Raw genomic sequence first — 15,627 nt, forward strand, 5'->3', positions numbered from 1 at the left:
TTTATTGAGGTTATCTTTAAATCTGAATTCATTACTGCACATTTTATCCAGATCTTTTTTAACTAATTTGGAGAACGTGTCAATAAAATTTCCCCTCGATTCTACCGGATAAAAATTAGATTTTTTCTTAAAAACTGGATTTTTAGGAGACTCTTCTTTTTCTGTAACCTTTTTGTTTTTAGCAAAATGACGTTTCAGGGTTAAATTTCTCGTAAACTTATTTATGTCTATAAATAATTCAAAACCTTTTGGAGCAGTGTTTGGGGCAAAAGATAAACCTTTTGACAGCAAAGAAATTTCGTTTGTGGTTAACACATGATCAGATAAATTAAAAACGTCTGTTTTTACTGGGAGTTCTGTTTTCTCATTTTTACCCCTCTTTCCTCCTCTCTTCCCTCTCTTTGTTCTTCTTTCTTTCTTTTTGTCCCAAAATTTGGACTGGGGTTTGGCTCCCTGTTGTATGAATTTCTCCGCTCCCTCCAATTGCGATCTCTCTGAAAAAAATGTGTCTTATGTTCTCTATACTCAGGTGTTTGTAAGGTTTCAAATCTATTTGTCAGTGGAATCCTATCACCTTCTCTCTCATTTCCTTTGAAAGACCTCTTATTTGTGTATTGAGTTTTATACTGATAATTTGTTTTCACATTTGTATGCCAGTCCTTTCTTTGTTTAGGCCAGTTTCTAATTGTACCATCTCTATAATCCGTAGTATCACGTTTAAATTTGCTGACCTTTGTTTCTAGAATCTCACTTTCTAGTTTTTTAATACGTATATCCCCCTCACTTTTAAGATCATTTAGCTCTTTTAGATCTTTAATAGGATCAAGTTGTTTTTCTAGTTCACAAATTTCTTTATCTATCTCTCCCAATTCTTTCTTTCTCTCTAAAATAATAAGCCTCATTAAATCCATTGAACTATTTTCTAATATCTGGTTCCATTCCTGCATAAAAGTCTGCCTTTCATTACCAAAGGTAGGTTTTTTAAAAAGCCTTAATCCCCTTGGTACCATTTTATGTTCAACATATTTTTCTAATGTCGTAATTTCCCAATTAAGTTTCATATCTCTTATATAAACTCTCTCTAATTTGTTCCAAAGGGAATCTAGGTCTAAACCAATACCTTTATCTTAGCAAATAATATATATATATATACATATCCAAAAAGTAACTGGAACTCAGGAGTCTTGCAAGTAGTCAAAAGCTTATATTATCCAAGGTCAACGTTTCGAAGGTATTAGCCCCGTCGTCAGGACAAAATAACACAGCATACACAAACAAATACAACAACTTACCCCACCTTTGTACCCCACAGCGTGTGTGTCCGATCGCAGTCCTTCACCTGGCTGCCACCCACCGGAAGTCACGGTCCTTCCTGTCTCCGGCTTCCACACTTGCTGTTGCTAGGCAACCACCAGAATGCGTTTCACCTGCCCCAGCTTGTGCGTTCCATCGGGCAGAAAGATCCCGAACACCTCTCAGAGGGTGCTGATCATAGGGGCGGTCCCGGTGGCACATAATACAGTTTTTATTAGATATTAAAATTAAAATCACAAATATACAAACAAGAAGCAAATCAACGTGTAACGAAGACATCCCATACCCCAGCAATAATAACCACAGGTTGCATTAATAATACCCGAAGGGAAATATTAAATGGTATTCCAATTAATTTTCTCATTTAACCCTTTAGGGGCTATACTTCCTAGCCGGGTGATCCATCTGGCTTCTTTTAGCAAAAGCTCTCTAGCTATATTCCCTCCTCTCAATGTAGGTGGCACATGATCTATCATGAAATACTTTAGCGCTTCCAGCCTGTGTCCTGCAGATTTAAAATGTTTTGCCACTGGTTGGTCAATTGACCTACCTTGTAGTGATAAACGTATAGCAGACCGATGTGCAGTCATTCTTTCAGTAAATTTTCGAGTAGTCTGTCCCACGTAGTACAATCCGCAAGGGCAGACAATGATATATGCCACATGGGACGTACTACAAGTAAGTACATGACGTATGTCAAATTGTTTGCCAGTATGAGGGTGGGTAAACGATTTACACGGGATAAGGTGAACACATGTGACACAGCCACAACATTTATAGCACCCAGGGGGTTTTCTATAAATGTTCGGGGTTAATGAAGCCCCTCCCCCTGTTATATCTGCCCTCACCAGTCTATCCCTTGAATGACTATCCCTCTTAAAAGCAGCTATTGGTCTGCTATTACTTAACCCTTTCAAATCTGGGTCGGTCTTAATGATTGGCCAAAGAGCTTGTGTAGCCCTTTTTATTATAGGACTGGCCGTAGTGTAATCTGATGTCCACGGAATCAGATTACTGGAGGTTCGTTTTTCAGGATCGAGGAGGTCAGATCTAGACATATTCAATACCTTAGATTTTTGTTGACTCAAAACGTTGCTGTTATAGCCTTCGTTACATGTTGATTTGCTTCTTGTTTGTATATTTATGATTTTAATTTTAATATCTAATAAAAACTGTATGTATTTTAGATATGCCACTGGGACCGCCCCTATGATCAGCACCCTCTGAGAGGTGTCTGAGATCTTTCCGCCCGGTGGAACGCACAAGCTGGAGCAGGTGGAACGCATTCTGGCAGTTGCCTAGCAACGGCAAGAGCGGAAGCCGGAGACAGGAAGGACCGTGACTTCCGGTGGGCGGCAGCCAGGGGAAGTACTGCGATCGGACACACACGCTGTGGGGTACAAAGGTGGGGTAAGTTGTTGTATTTGTTTGTGTATGCTGTGTTATTTTGTCCTGACGACGGGGCTAATACCCCTGAAACGTTGACCTTGGATAATATAAGCTTTTGACTACTTGCAAGACTCCTGAGTTCCAGTTACTTTTTGGATATGTATGGATCTTTTATCTGAGCACCGGAGCAGTTGTCATTTAATTTGAGTGCCAGCGACAGTGGATATATATATATATATATATATATATATATATATATATAAAAAGGGGGGAGGGGGAATATAGCGACCAACGGTGTCTTTAAAAACTCACAATAAAGGTATAAAATATAAATACAATTTATTCACATAAAATAAAGTTTTCACATAAAGGTTTTCACATAAAAATATCTTAATAACAGGTCTCTTTAAAAAATGGGATAAAAACAATTTACACAATTCTAAGTATATTACCAGTTAAAAATAGATAAGAAGATTATAACTTAACTGGGTATAAGGTCACTGCCAGGTTGCCCAACGCGTTTCGTCATACAGACTTCATCAAGGGGTGTTAGCAGAGTGGGACCATGCTTCTATTTATACCAGTAGTGATCTAGTGGTAATTATGACATCACTTCCTGTTGTTTGCACATGGTGTTGCAATACAGACTATAATCTAATAGTTTGTGATCTTATATAATATGAACGGATGCTAAATAACAGTACAGTGTATAGTATATACTTTAAAAGTAACTTTGGAGCAAGAGAGGTCTAGAAAAAGTCGTTTTCAGAAGCGCTGGCGGCTTTTCCGCCACACTTCCGGTATTCGGACGTCGCGTCACTTCCGGAGACGCGACCGCGCATGCGCCCGTAGTTTCAGCAGATACAGTTCTTCCTAGAGGCCAGGAGTATTCATATAGAGAGCACCATCGGCGGCCATCTTTGTGTGGTTTTTCATATAGGTATTTCGTGCGGCGGCCATGTTAATGGAGGTCAAAATCAGGGATATTATCATACTGATCCTCCGTGAACCATGTAAACAGAAAAAGAAGTTTAATTAATAGCAATGTAATCACCATAATAACAGTTCCTAGAGGGGTTTATCATATATATAAATAAGGTGTTTCATCAATAAAGTGCACTGTCGTGCAGATATATAAATATAATATATATATAAAAACAGATAATATTAAAACATTAAATGAGGTTGATTGTAGTGCTTAGTGTAATTAGTGATAAAGTACAGACAGTATGATACAATTTAGAGGTGTAGATATTAAACAAGGCTAGTGATAGGTTCATATATGTGCAATTGTAACAATGACTAGCTCATGTAGGCTTTTATTATATAGTTTTTTATTTACAGTACCTGATATTCCCAGATGGTCTCCCTAGTCTGGTACTGATCAGGCCCGACACTGCTTCGCTTCCAAGATCGGGCGAGATTGGGCATTTCCAGTGTGGTTTGACTGTAATAATTACTTACCATACATGTGTCATATTACAAATAGAATATAATATTAGTATAGTGATGTATCAGAGGTGGGGTGGGGGGGGGGGTTGTGAGTGGGTGGGGGGGGGGGGAGGGAGAGGGCAGGGTGGAGGGAGGCAGTGGCAGTGGAATTGGAAGTGGGGGAGGAAACATGTTTAGGAGGTGATACGGGATTCGGATAACTAAATCGTGGTTATACTAAGGGGTGGATGAAGAACAAGGGGTTGGATTCCAACCGTAATGATGGCACCAGAGAATTCACAGGAACGGAGCGATTTCGTAATAGTCATTGAACCCCTTCGGGTGGAGTGTCTGCAATTTGAAAATCCAGAACATTTCTCTGCGTGAAAGTTTATTTGCCAGGTCGCCTCCTCTTTCTCCCAACTTCACTAATTCAATTGCCTTGAAAGTCAAGGCCTCCGGGTTGGAGTTATGTGCCATCTTGAAATGTTTGGATACAGCGTGATTCTCCATTTGATTTTTTATATTGCGGATGTGTTCTTGAATCCTTATTTTTAATGGTCTCTTTGTCTTTCCCACGTATTGTTTTCCACACTCGCATTCCAAGAGATAAATAACTGATTGGGTATTACAGTTTATAAAGTCTTTGATTTTGTATACTTCCTTTTTCTCCATGTCTGTGAATGTCTTCCTCACTGGATGTAAGTACCTGCAGATGTTACATCGGCCACATTTAAAGGATCCAGTGCATTTCGGCAATCGTGTACTTTCTTCAGGTTCCTTTCGTAGCATGCTTGGTGCTAGAACATCTTTAAGGTTCTTAGATTTTCTGAAGATGATCTCGGGGCGAGGAGGCAGGAATTCTTTAAGGACCGGGTCCATTAATAGGATACCCCAATGTTTATTAAGTGAGTCTCTAATGGATTTCTCATGGCGACTGTATGTTGTAATAAACGAAACGGAATCTTTTTTCATATCTTTAGGCTTGTATTCTAGTAATGTTGATCTCTCCAGTGCCTTTGCTTTAGTAGCTGCTTCTTCCAAGATATTGATTGGATATTCTTTATCCTCAAATCTGCTTTTGTACTTCTCAATTTGAGCTTCGCATTCTCCCTGGTTACTGCAATTTCTCTTTATTCTGTTAAATTGGGAGAAGGGGATGTTATTTTTCCATTTCTTTAAATGATTACTTTTGTAGTGAAGGTAACTATTTGTATCAACTGGCTTGATGAAGTTCTTGGTTTCAATCCTTCCATCCCTCCCCTCTAAAATCAGATCGAGGAATTCAATGGATTCTTTACTGATCTTTGATGTAAAAATAAGATTTAACTCATTTTTACTCAGGAATTCAACAAATTTGTAAAACCTTTCCTCTGAGCCATCCCAGATGATTAAAATGTCATCTATGTAGCGACGGTAAAAAATCAGATGGTTCTTAAAATCAAGGTTGCCATAGATAAAATTCTTCTCCCAACTGCCCATAAAAAGATTTGCGAAGCTCGGTGCAAAAATCGCCCCCATAGCGGTCCCGCATCGCTGTAGATAAAAGTGGTCTAAAAATTTAAAATAGTTGTGTTGGAGAATAAAAAACATAACATCACAGATAAAATCTTTGTGAGTAGCTGTTAATGAGGTATCAGTTTCCATGAAGTCTCTGCATGCAGTTACTCCTTTTTCGTGGTTTATGCAGGTGTATAGCGACTGAACATCTATTGTTGCCCACCTGAACGTGTTTTTCCATTCAAGGTCTTTTAAGGAGTTCAACACAGCGGTAGTGTCCTTCAGGTATGATGGTAGCTCTTTCACATAAGGTTTGAGGAAAACATCTACATATTCCGATAAATTTGATGTAAGTGAATCAATACCCGCCACAATAGGTCTTCCGGGCGGGTTTTCCAAGTTTTTGTGAATTTTGGGCAAGAAATAAAAAATAGGGGTAATGGGGTCTGATTTCATCAGAAATTGGAACTCTTCCTTAGTAATGACGTCTGTGCGTAGACCGCGCACCAAAAGTGTTCTTAATTCATCAACAAAAATATTTTTGGGGTCACTAGATAATTTAGTGTATGATGCCTCATCTTCAAGTAGTCTCTGTGCCTCGTTGATGTATTTCTTGCGGTCCATAATAACCAACCCCCCCCCCCCTTTGTCAGCTTGTTTTATCACGATTTCTTGATTCTTCTGCAGTTTCTTGAGAGCTTCTTTTTCTCGGTTTGTGATGTTCCTCTCTTTAATTGTGTCCAAGTTGGTTTCACATAGATCCTTTTTTACCATCTCATAGAAGATATTCACATTGCTTCCTTTTGACTCTAGCGGATAAAATTTTGAGGTTGGTTTTAGACCTGACTTCGATTGATTTTCATAGTTACTAATAACAGCATCCTCTTTCCTTAGAAAATGTCTTTTTAATGTTAGTTTTCTAATGAATTTATTTAGATCGATGAAAGTTTCAAATTTGTTGAGACCCCCCGTGGGTGCGAAAGTAAGACCTTTGTTGAGTAGGGATAATTCCGGTTTCGACAGTGTATGTTGTGAGAGATTAAAGATTCCTTTTTCCTTTGTGTCCATCAGTTCAATGCTCTTTTCTTGTTTTCTCTCCCTCCTGCTGCCCCGTTTTCCTCTTCTTCTGTATATCTTCTTTTGAGAGGTGATGCGAGGCGTATGTCTTCCTTCAGGGAGTTTCTTGGGGCTTCTTTTGGTCTTGTTCCTGTTCTTTGGGCCAAAAAAGTCTGGTCATTATTGGAGTTTATTCTTTGTAGTGTTGTGAATCTGTTCTGCATCCTTAGGGTAGGAGATGGTGTGTTTACTTCTAGGTTTCGTGATGGTTTCCCTTTAACTGATACTGTTTTCCAATACTGTCTGTCTGTTCGATTGGATTGTTGATTGATGGTTCCAAACCTGCTCCAATGTTTTACTTTTCCCTGTTCATAGTCTGTTTTGTCCCTGAGAAACTTTTTCTCCTTGTTCTTTGTGACCTCTTCTTCAATGTGTTCCATTTTCCTATTAAGAACCTTTTCATTAATTTTGTAGTCCTCTTTATCTTTAAAAGGTTCAAGTTCTGTTTCTTTGCACTTGATATTCTTCTCCAATTCTAGGAGGGAGTTCTTCTTTTCCTCAATCAAAAGTTTCATTAGGTCAATGGAACAGTTGTGCAATGTTTTATCCCATTTTTCTAAAAAGGCTGCATCAAGGTTGCCGAATGTAGGTTGTTTTAGGAGTCTAAGCCCCCTAGGTATTCTGTTCACCGTAATATAATGTTCTAAACCCTTGATATCCCACCATGTTTTCACTTCTTTGGTGAGGAGTCTTTCAATACCCCAAAATAGATCATCCAAATCACATGGTGGGGGAGTTTCATTAGATTGTTCTTTTTCATTAATTATTTTTTGGCACCAATTTTGTCATTTGGTTGCCCGGTCTGAATTTCTCCACATTTCTAGATAATATTGTAATACACCAGGCCGCAATAAAAGGTTACCAGAAGATAAACGGATATGGGGGAGTTATTGCGCCACTTGTGTTTGACAATTATTAAGAATAGGAAATAACATATACAAAAGAGTGAAGTTTAAAATAGACACTCCCTAAAAATTCCAAAAGGGTGTCAGCTGACCCCCAGACAGGGATGGTAATTCCCTGCGATGTACGAGAATTTATAAAAAATGGGGGGGGAGGGGGAATATAGCGACCAACGGTGTCTTTAAAAACTCACAATAAAGGTATAAAATATAAATACAATTTATTCACATAAAATAAAGTTTTCACATAAAGGTTTTCACATAAAAATATCTTAATAACAGGTCTCTTTAAAAAATGGGATAAAAACAATTTACACAATTCTAAGTATATTACCAGTTAAAAATAGATAAGAAGATTATAACTTAACTGGGTATAAGGTCACTGCCAGGTTTACCAACGCGTTTCGTCATACAGACTTCATCAAGGGGTGTTAGCAGAGTGGGACCATGCTTCTATTTATACCAGTAGTGATCTAGTGGTAATTATGACATCACTTCCTGTTGTTTGCACATGGTGTTGCAATACAGACTATAATCTAATAGTTTGTGATCTTATATAATATGAACGGATGCTAAATAACAGTACAGTGTATAGTATATACTTTAAAAGTAACTTTGGAGCAAGAGAGGTCTAGAAAAAGTCATTTTCAGAAGCGCTGGCGGCTTTTCCGCCACACTTCCGGTATTCGGACGTCGCGTCACTTCCGCCCCACTTCCGGAGACGCGACCGCGCATGCGCCCGTAGTTTCAGCAGATACAGTTCTTCCTAGAGGCCAGGAGTATTCATATAGAGAGCACCATCGGCGGCAATCTTTGTGTGGTTTTTCATATAGGTATTTCGTGCGGCGGCCATGTTAATGGAGGTCAAAATCAGGGATATAACTCCAACCCGGAGGCCTTGACTTTCAAGGCAATTGAATTAGTGAAGTTGGGAGAAAGAGGAGGCGACCTGGCAAATAAACTTTCACGCAGAGAAATGTTCTGGATTTTCAAATTGCAGACACTCCACCCGAAGGGGTTCAATGACTATTACGAAATCGCTCCGTTCCTGTGAATTCTCTGGTGCCATCATTACGGTTGGAATCCAACCCCTTGTTCTTCATCCACCCCTTAGTATAACCACAATTTAGTTATCCGAATCCCGTATCACCTCCTAAACATGTTTCCTCCCCCACTTCCAATTCCACTGCCACTGCCTCCCTCCACCCTGCCCTCTCCCCCCCCCCCCCACCCACTCACAACCCCCCCCCCCACCCCACCTCTGATACATCACTATACTAATATTATATTCTATTTGTAATATGACACATGTATGGTAAGTAATTATTACAGTCAAACCACACTGGAAATGCCCAATCTCGCCCGATCTTGGAAGCGAAGCAGTGTCGGGCCTGATCAGTACCAGACTAGGGAGACCATCTGGGAATATCAGGTACTGTAAATAAAAAACTATATAATAAAAGCCTACATGAGCTAGTCATTGTTACAATTGCACATATATGAACCTATCACTAGCCTTGTTTAATATCTACACCTCTAAATTGTATCATACTGTCTGTACTTTATCACTAATTACACTAAGCACTACAATCAACCTCATTTAATGTTTTAATATTATCTGTTTTTATATATATATTATATTTATATATCTGCACGACAGTGCACTTTATTGATGAAACACCTTATTTATATATATGATAAACCCCTCTAGGAACTGTTATTATGGTGATTACATTGCTTTTAATCACTTATTAATTAAACTTATTTTTCTGTTTACATGGTTCACGGAGGATCAGTATGATAATATCCCTGATTTTGACCTCCATTAACATGGCCGCCGCACGAAATACCTATATGAAAAACCACACAAAGATGGCCGCCGATGGTGCTCTCTATATGAATACTCCTGGCCTCTAGGAAGAACTGTATCTGCTGAAACTACGGGCGCATGCGCGGTCGCGTCTCCGGAAGTGGGGCGGAAGTGACGCGACGTCCGAATACCGGAAGTGTGGCGGAAAAGCCGCCAGCGCTTCTGAAAACGACTTTTTCTAGACCTCTCTTGCTCCAAAGTTACTTTTAAAGTATATACTATACACTGTACTGTTATTTAGCATCCGTTCATATTATATAAGATCACAAACTATTAGATTATAGTCTGTATTGCAACACCATGTGCAAACAACAGGAAGTGATGTCATAATTACCACTAGATCACTACTGGTATAAATAGAAGCATGGTCCCACTCTGCTAACACCCCTTGATGAAGTCTGTATGACGAAACGCGTTGGGCAACCTGGTAGTGACCTTATACCCAGTTAAGTTATAATCTTCTTATCTATTTTTAACTGGTAATATACTTAGAATTGTGTAAATTGTTTTTATCCCATTTTTTAAAGAGACCTGTTATTAAGATATTTTTATGTGAAAACCTTTATGTGAAAACTTTATTTTATGTGAATAAATTGTATTTATATTTTATACCTTTATTGTGAGTTTTTAAAGACACCGTTGGTCGCTATATTCCCCCTCCCCCCCATTTTTTATAAATTCTCGTACATCGCAGGGAATTACCATCCCTGTCTGGGGGTCAGCTGACACCCTTTTGGAATTTTTAGGGAGTGTCTATTTTAAACTTCACTCTTTTGTATATGTTATTTCCTATTCTTAATAATTGTCAAACACAAGTGGCGCAATAACTCCCCCATATCCGTTTATCTTCTGGTAACCTTTTATTGCGGCCTGGTGTATTACAATATTATCTAGAAATGTGGAGAAATTCAGACCGGGCAACCAAACGACAAAATTGGTGCCAAAAAATATTTAATGAAAAAGAACAATCTAATGAAACTCCCCCACCATGTGATTTGGATGATCTATTTTGGGGTATTGAAAGACTCCTCACCAAAGAAGTGAAAACATGGTGGGATATCAAGGGTTTAGAACATTATATTACGGTGAACAGAATACCTAGGGGGCTTAGACTCCTAAAACAACCTACATTCGGCAACCTTGATGCAGCCTTTTTAGAAAAATGGGATAAAACATTGCACAATTGTTCCATTGACCTAATGAAACTTTTGATTGAGGAAAAGAAGAACTCCCTCCTAGAATTGGAGAAGAATATCAAGTGCAAAGAAACAGAACTTGAACCTTTTAAAGATAAAGAGGACTACAAAATTAATGAAAAGGTTCTTAATAGGAAAATGGAACACATTGAAGAAGAGGTCACAAAGAACAAGGAGAAAAAGTTTCTCAGGGACAAAACAGACTATGAACAGGGAAAAGTAAAACATTGGAGCAGGTTTGGAACCATCAATCAACAATCCAATCGAACAGACAGACAGTATTGGAAAACAGTACCAGTTAAAGGGAAACCATCACGAAACCTAGAAGTAAACACACCATCTCCTACCCTAAGGATGCAGAACAGATTCACAACACTACAAAGAATAAACTCCAATAATGACCAGACTTTTTTGGCCCAAAGAACAGGAACAAGACCAAAAGAAGCCCCAAGAAACTCCCTGAAGGAAGACATACGCCTCGCATCACCTCTCAAAAGAAAATATACAGAAGAAGAGGAAAACGGGGCAGCAGGAGGGAGAGAAAACAAGAAAAGAGCATTGAACTGATGGACACAAAGGAAAAAGGAATCTTTAATCTCTCACAACATACACTGTCGAAACCGGAATTATCCCTACTCAACAAAGGTCTTACTTTCGCACCCACGGGGGGTCTCAACAAATTTGAAACTTTCATCGATCTAAATAAATTCATTAGAAAACTAACATTAAAAAGACATTTTCTAAGGAAAGAGGATGCTGTTATTAGTAACTATGAAAATCAATCGAAGTCAGGTCTAAAACCAACCTCAAAATTTTATCCGCTAGAGACAAAAGGAAGCAATGTGAATATCTTCTATGAGATGGTAAAAAAGGATCTATGTGAAACCAACTTGGACACAATTAAAGAGAGGAACATCACAAACCGAGAAAAAGAAGCTCTCAAGAAACTGCAGAAGAATCAAGAAATCGTGATAAAACAAGCTGACAAAGGGGGGGGGGGTTGGTTATTATGGACCGCAAGAAATACATCAACGAGGCACAGAGACTACTTGAAGATGAGGCATCATACACTAAATTATCTAGTGACCCCAAAAATATTTTTGTTGATGAATTAAGAACACTTTTGGTGCGCGGTCTACGCACAGACGTCATTACTAAGGAAGAGTTCCAATTTCTGATGAAATCAGACCCCATTACCCCTATTTTTTATTTCTTGCCCAAAATTCACAAAAACTTGGAAAACCCGCCCGGAAGACCTATTGTGGCGGGTATTGATTCACTTACATCAAATTTATCGGAATATGTAGATGTTTTCCTCAAACCTTATGTGAAAGAGCTACCATCATACCTGAAGGACACTACCGCTGTGTTGAACTCCTTAAAAGACCTTGAATGGAAAAACACGTTCAGGTGGGCAACAATAGATGTTCAGTCGCTATACACCTGCATAAACCACGAAAAAGGAGTAACTGCATGCAGAGACTTCATGGAAACTGATACCTCATTAACAGCTACTCACAAAGATTTTATCTGTGATGTTATGTTTTTTATTCTCCAACACAACTATTTTAAATTTTTAGACCACTTTTATCTACAGCGATGCGGGACCGCTATGGGGGCGATTTTTGCACCGAGCTTCGCAAATCTTTTTATGGGCAGTTGGGAGAAGAATTTTATCTATGGCAACCTTGATTTTAAGAACCATCTGATTTTTTACCGTCGCTACATAGATGACATTTTAATCATCTGGGATGGCTCAGAGGAAAGGTTTTACAAATTTGTTGAATTCCTGAGTAAAAATGAGTTAAATCTTATTTTTACATCAAAGATCAGTAAAGAATCCATTGAATTCCTCGATCTGATTTTAGAGGGGAGGGATGGAAGGATTGAAACCAAGAACTTCATCAAGCCAGTTGATACAAATAGTTACCTTCACTACAAAAGTAATCATTTAAAGAAATGGAAAAATAACATCCCCTTCTCCCAATTTAACAGAATAAAGAGAAATTGCAGTAACCAGGGAGAATGCGAAGCTCAAATTGAGAAGTACAAAAGCAGATTTGAGGATAAAGAATATCCAATCAATATCTTGGAAGAAGCAGCTACTAAAGCAAAGGCACTGGAGAGATCAACATTACTAGAATACAAGCCTAAAGATATGAAAAAAGATTCCATTTCGTTTATTACAACATACAGTCGCCATGAGAAATCCATTAGAGACTCACTTAATAAACATTGGGGTATCCTATTAATGGACCCGGTCCTTAAAGAATTCCTGCCTCCTCGCCCCGAGATCATCTTCAGAAAATCTAAGAACCTTAAAGATGTTCTAGCACCAAGCATGCTACGAAAGGAACCTGAAGAAAGTACACGATTGCCGAAATGCACTGGATCCTTTAAATGTGGCCGATGTAACATCTGCAGGTACTTACATCCAGTGAGGAAGACATTCACAGACATGGAGAAAAAGGAAGTATACAAAATCAAAGACTTTATAAACTGTAATACCCAATCAGTTATTTATCTCTTGGAATGCGAGTGTGGAAAACAATACGTGGGAAAGACAAAGAGACCATTAAAAATAAGGATTCAAGAACACATCCGCAATATAAAAAATCAAATGGAGAATCACGCTGTATCCAAACATTTCAAGATGGCATATAACTCCAACCCGGAGGCCTTGACTTTCAAGGCAATTGAATTAGTGAAGTTGGGAGAAAGAGGAGGCGACCTGGCAAATAAACTTTCACGCAGAGAAATGTTCTGGATTTTTAAATTGCAGACACTCCACCCGAAGGGGTTCAATGACTATTACGAAATCGCTCCGTTCCTGTGAATTCTCTGGTGCCATCATTACGGTTGGAATCCAACCCCTTGTTCTTCATCCACCCCTTAGTATAACCACGATATAGTTATCCGAATCCCGTATCACCTCCTAAACATGTTTCCTCCCCCACTTCCAATTCCACTGCCACTGCCTCCCTCCACCCTGCCCTCTCCCTCCCCCCCCCCACCCACTCACAAACCCCCCCCCCCCACCCCACCTCTGATTCATCACTATACTAATATTATATTCTATTTGTAATATGACACATGTATGGTAAGTAATTATTACAGTCAAACCACACTGGAAATGCCCAATCTCGCCCGATCTTGGAAGCGAAGCAGTGTCGGGCCTGATCAGTACCAGACTAGGGAGACCATCTGGGAATATCAGGTACTGTAAATAAAAAACTATATAATAAAAGCCTACATGAGCTAGTCATTGTTACAATTGCACATATATGAACCTATCACTAGCCTTGGTAATATCTACACCTCTAAATTGTATCATACTGTCTGTACTTTATCACTAATTACACTAAGCACTACAATCAACCTCATTTAATGTTTTAATATTATCTGTTTTTATATATATATTATATTTATATATCTGCACGACAGTGCACTTTATTGATGAAACACCTTATTTATATATATGATAAACCCCTCTAGGAACTGTTATTATGGTGATTACATTGCTTTTAATCACTTATTAATTAAACTTCTTTTTCTGTTTACATGGTTCACGGAGGATCAGTATGATAATATCCCTGATTTTGACCTCCATTAACATGGCCGCCGCACGAAATACCTATATGAAAAACCACACAAAGATGGCCGCCGATGGTGCTCTCTATATGAATACTCCTGGCCTCTAGGAAGAACTGTATCTGCTGAAACTACGGGCGCATGCGCGGTCGCGTCTCCGGAAGTGGGGCGGAAGTGACGCGACGTCCGAATACCGGAAGTGTGGCGGAAAAGCCGCCAGCGCTTCTGAAAACGACTTTTTCTAGACCTCTCTTGCTCCAAAGTTACTTTTAAAGTATATACTATACACTGTACTGTTATTTAGCATCCGTTCATATTATATAAGATCACAAACTATTAGATTATAGTCTGTATTGCAACACCATGTGCAAACAACAGGAAGTGATGTCATAATTACCACTAGATCACTACTGGTATAAATAGAAGCATGGTCCCACTCTGCTAACACCCCTTGATGAAGTCTGTATGACGAAACGCGTTGGACAACCTGGCAGTGACCTTATACCCAGTTAAGTTATAATCTTCTTATCTATTTTTAACTGGTAATATACTTAGAATTGTGTAAATTGTTTTTATCCCATTTTTTAAAGAGACCTGTTATTAAGATATTTTTATGTGAAAACCTTTATGTGAAAACTTTATTTTATGTGAATAAATTGTATTTATATTTTATACCTTTATTGTGAGTTTTTAAAGACACCGTTGGTCGCTATATTCCCCCTCCCCCCCATTTTTTATAAATTCCCGTACATCGCAGGGAATTACCATCCCTGTCTGGGGGTCAGCTGACACCCTTTTGGAATTTTTAGGGAGTGTCTATTTTAAACTTCACTCTTTTGTATATTTTATTTCCTATTCTTAATAATTGTCAAACACAAGTGGCGCAATAACTCACCCATATCCATATATATATATATATATATATATATATATACACATGCAGTACAGTGCAAAAGTGTTAGGCAGGTATGGAAAAAATGCTAAGTAAGAATGCTTTTCAAAATAGAAGTATTAATAGTTTATTTTGATCAATAAACAGAATGCACAGTGTATGAACAGAAGTGAAATCTAAATCAAATCAATATTTGGTGTGACTTCCCTTTGCCTTCTAAACAACATAGCCAAACACAAGGTGGTTTCCAGATGCCCGGAAACTGCCCTCCTCTTTGCCAGTGGCTAAAATTATGACCACAGTAGCATTAGTATATAATATAATTACTTGAGTTGCAGCCACAACATGCAGTTTTACAGAGAGGAGCTGCTGTGCATGCCCAGTGTAGCAGCTTCTTCTACCAAGTTTGTTGTATGTGGAGATCTG

General features: G+C 38.6%; 3 pseudogenes; 2 read left to right on the plus strand and 1 right to left on the minus strand.

Annotated features, from left to right (window-relative positions):
- Positions 1-4,038: 4,038 nt before the first annotated feature.
- LOC134943249 (5S ribosomal RNA) lies at positions 4,039-4,158 on the minus strand (annotated as a pseudogene).
- Positions 4,159-8,976: 4,818 nt separating this feature from the next.
- On the plus strand, positions 8,977-9,096 carry LOC134943258 (5S ribosomal RNA; annotated as a pseudogene).
- A 4,731-nt stretch (positions 9,097-13,827) lies between these two features.
- LOC134943266 (5S ribosomal RNA) lies at positions 13,828-13,947 on the plus strand (annotated as a pseudogene).
- Positions 13,948-15,627: the final 1,680 nt, after the last annotated feature.

Source organism: Pseudophryne corroboree, chromosome 1 (genome assembly GCF_028390025.1).
Source record: "Pseudophryne corroboree isolate aPseCor3 chromosome 1, aPseCor3.hap2, whole genome shotgun sequence".
Taxonomy (NCBI): Eukaryota; Metazoa; Chordata; class Amphibia; order Anura; family Myobatrachidae; genus Pseudophryne; species Pseudophryne corroboree.